We start from the raw sequence: 4,566 nt of genomic DNA on the forward strand, positions 1-4,566 counted from the left end.
GCTAAGGACGAGGCCTTGGAAAATATGTAGCGTGACCCATGTGAGGTAAAAAGTAATGCTTCGTTTTCATGTATGTTTCCTGATGATGATTTCGTTTTTTTTTTAAATCATACCACAGGAACTGGCTCCAAACTATTGAAGAGAATGGGGTATGAAGGAAAAGGCTTGGGCGTTAATGGCCAAGGAATTGTCAATCCCATCAAAGTAGAGGAATTAACCTGTTAGGCAGGACTTGGGTATGTCAGGAAGGAAGTTGGGGAATGCGCCAGGACAGCAAGGGAACCAACAACAACAGATGATGAGAGACCCTCATCAGTTATTTCCAACTCGATAGTGGAGGTAAAATATGTTGATTTCCCCTCAGTTTCATCTTCACATAGTGTGATTTCTGTTGGAAATGTGGAGATACCAATTACAAGGACAAACATGAGGCTCCTTACCAAGATGAGGTACAAGGAGGAAGAAGAACTTGGTGATAATAGCCAAGGCATTACTCAGCCATTGGAGGTTGTGTAGAGACCTCGATTTCTAGGCTTGGGATATGCTAAAGGAGAATGCTCGAATGTGTCAGATGCTTCCGAGACATCGTCGAAATCGTCGAGGAAAGAGAATGATGGGAACACAACACCATCATCCCATGGCAGTGTCTATTGCAGGAAAAGAGCTTAGGCAAGCTCTCATCGCCATAATTACACCAGAGACAGCAAGGAAAGGTATACAAATCTCAATACTCAAATGTTCATTTCGATTACAATCATGTTGTTAATGATGGACATAAATCAAGGCATCAAAAAACATGTACTTTTTGTGGATTACATAACCATACATTTGATGAGTGTTGGAAGAGAATGGCAGCACGAAAAAGGACGAGGCATGAAAGACCCTCTCAACAACTGGCAAAGAAGAAGGTAAAGGAGATCTGGATGAAGAAGACTTATTGTAGTCATTGCGACAGAGGTGGCCATCAGAGAGCGACATGATGGAGGCTCCATCTAGAGTAGCACTTTAAAGACAAAGCGTCGGTGCATGAACCAGTTGAGAAAGTCATTCGACAAGAAAAACCACCACAAGGGGGTGACCCATTCACATTGATAAGTGAAAAATGGTTTCTAAATATGTTAGCTTGTCATGGTCATGCTTTTGTGAATCATTTGTTGCATTTTAAGATGTAAAAGTGATGATTTGTTTTCCATCACCTGTTAAGCAGCAATGATGGTTGGTCTTATTTTGTGATGCATTTTAAATTGTGAAAGTGGCATTGTGTTTCCATCACTTGTTAAAACAACAATAGTGTTTGGCCTTTTTTTTGTCAATCATGTGTTGCAGTGATGATGTGTTTTCCATCACTTGTTGAAGTAACAATAATATTTTGGCCTTGTTTTCATAGTTGGGGTATTGTTTCCATTTTGATGTAAACTTGACCACTGAGTATGTGTTATAAACTCGTGGCAAGTATGGGATGCTTGGGTCATTAGTTGGTCATGTAAGTCAAGCATGTAATTTGCAAAACAACGTACTACAGGTTTGCAGAGGTTGCATGTGTCAGCTCATCGCTTATGGCTCCAGAGGACAAAGGTAAAGGAGAAGGAAGGGTGACATATCAGATACTTGTAAGTGCAAACAAGGTAAAAAGAAGTGGCATATTATTTTCATGCTTTTGGAGGACCAAAAGCTCCTTAGTGTGGAGGATTGATGCAGATGGCTCCAGACACATGCAGAAGTCCAAGAGGACTCAGAAAGGGTAAAAAATCAAAGTGATCAGAATGTTTTTGAACTAGGACCAGAGCGTAGATCTCGTCATCTTGATCGCAACAGTGCAAATGGTTCATCAAACCGAGATCGTATGCGAAATTTAGAGGCACTCAAAGTTCAGGTTGACAGGTGACTCGGCAAGCTTAAGGAAGGCACAATTTCATAGAAATTCAACCAACTTCCAGGTGAAATTGTGGCCTTATTAAATCGTCTCCTACGGTCAAATTTGGGAAATTTCAAAAATGACTATTATTATACAAACAAAAACAATATATTAAATTAGGTGGCGGGCCATGACCCCCGCCACCTCCATCGGATCCAACATATATATATATATAAAAACATTTTTTATTTTAAAAAGTGGGCCATCAGCCATGACCCCACCAGACCCCAAGCACCACACCAAACATAACATATTAAAGTTATGGACTGGTGGGAATTGAACCCGCCCAGCCATGTGGCCGGCCTGCTTCATGGGCGGCCCAACCAAACCATGCACCATAACTGTTGTGTAAATTTAATACAACGTGCCCAAAACAAAATGTGAAAACAGAACGCTAGAAATAGGAGGGGCAGGATTTTATCCCCTGACCCCTCCTCAACCACTTGACCATTTTTACCATGGCACAAACGGCCTCCTTAGAAAAATTTGTCGCCATTTTAATATATAAACCCGACATTCATTTGCACGGGGAGAAAGGAGGTGGAACGGAGAATGAAGGTAGAATGGAATGGGGAGAGAGCCAACGAAACAGACATGAACAAAGTTCCGTCCAACAGAACCATGATTTGTAGTTCTGAGGCGAAGCCATTATTTTCACGTATTTCGAGGCAAAATATTCTTTGATGCCTAAAGATTCTCCAGGGAGGTAAAAATTCTTCTTGTCAGAATATAACCAAGTTTACAATCATTTTTCTCATATTTTTGCATGGAACACAATGGCAAGGTTCAATTCACCTTTTGAGCAGCAGATTTGTAGATTCCTAGTGGAGGAGAATCTTGGAGAATCTTGAGGGAATCTTTCAGATTCCTTGGAGGCTGAAATTCGCCAAAGCTAGAATGAAGCCAACTTTATACTCATTCTTCTTAGAATTTCGCTAGGATCTCAATGGTGAGACCATTTTTCTGATCTGAGCAGCAGATCTTCAGATGACCTGAAGGAGGGAATCTTTGAGGAATCTAGGGGGAATCTAAAAGATTCTTGTAGCCCCAAATTTTCACTTTGTCAGAATTCAAAAATTTGACAGTCAATTTTACACTATTCGACGCCACGAATCTGATGGTGTAATCAGATTTTCCATTTGATCATTCTATTTTTCAGCCACTTTTCAAAGTGGAGTGCAGGTGTCAGCATTCAATGTGTGAGCAGTCATTTCCATGATATTCAACGCCACGAGATTGATGGTACATCTAGATCCAGTAGTTTATCATCCTCTTCTTCAAATAACTCCTTGATGTGAGGTATATGCAGTGTGATCATGTACTTCTTTGTCTCTTTACTTGAGATGCATTGTGATCATGTATAGATACCTGTTTAATGTTTGATGTGGGATCTTGCTTTGTTCTTGATGTGAGATGTACTTATTGCCCTGGTTTGATTGAGATCCCTTTGTTGCCATGTTGATGGGATACTCATGTGTTGCCATGTTTTCTTGAGTTGAGATCCCTTTGATGCCATGTTGGCGGGATGTTAATTATTATCATACGTGAAATTATGTCATGCTGATAGGAGTCCTTTTGTGAATGAGAGTTCCCGCAGCAGAACATCTCGTGGAGCCACTCTTGCGTGAGGGCATATTCCTTGCATGATAGAGAAAACACATTCATGCACATCATCACTCTTTCCAGCACTTAATGCCGCAACCTACACCATCTTGACACCGAGGCCCGGAGGCGTAGTCCCTCCTGGATGAACTCCGTTATCAACGTCTTGTGTTTTATGTTGCTGATGTTTGTCATGTTCCCTCTTCTTTACAACATGCATATGTGTTCATTTATGCTCTTTTAAATGCAATTCTAACAACATCATGGAAGAAAAAGATCTTGGTTAAATCTAGGAGTTGAGTCAACTGGGATCACTCAAGCAATGGAATTTGTGTCACTCTCTCATCCATCTTAAAAATAATTACAATTATTTACACGAGGTAAATGTTAACTAGGAGATGTCACAGTCCCCTCCCACTTGAGGGGAACACCGTCCCTAGTGTTCAATAACCATACACAAAATAAACACATTGGATATGGAGCTTTATACCCACATCTTTGTATAACATTTACAACTCACATAATCAGTCACTTGTCTAGTAACTCAATGGATATATATATATATATACACACACACACACCCATTAACTCAACCATATCTCAGTGGCTCTTTGCAACTTTCTTTGTGCTTTCCCTTCACACTCTGATATCTCCAAGTTGTTTTTGTTCTCTTTTTAGTCAGCTTCATTTCCCCAACTGAGAAATTCCTATGATTTCCTGTAACATTGCATACAATCTCTCATGATATTCATCATTGAAAAATTTTAACTTATACCTCTTTCCTTGTCATTTGAATGGTTTCTCACCCATTCACACACATATCTTTAACAAATCCCACTTATGGTGTTCTTAATAGCTTATCATTGATACACCACAATGGCTACAAATCAGTCATTAACAAGCCCATTTATCAAGCGTTCTCAAAAACTCCTCGTTGTTACACCGCAGTGGCTAAAAACTAGCCATAGGTTCATGTAGAGAACATAGAGTCTTAGTTCATCCTTGGAGAGAGACACATAATTAATAGTGAGGAGGTTTTATGAGTTGCA

Source organism: Pinus tabuliformis, chromosome J, assembly GCF_031772625.1.
Source record: "Pinus tabuliformis cultivar Carrire ecotype Pingquan chromosome J, CPIR1, whole genome shotgun sequence".
Taxonomy (NCBI): Eukaryota; Viridiplantae; Streptophyta; class Pinopsida; order Pinales; family Pinaceae; genus Pinus; species Pinus tabuliformis.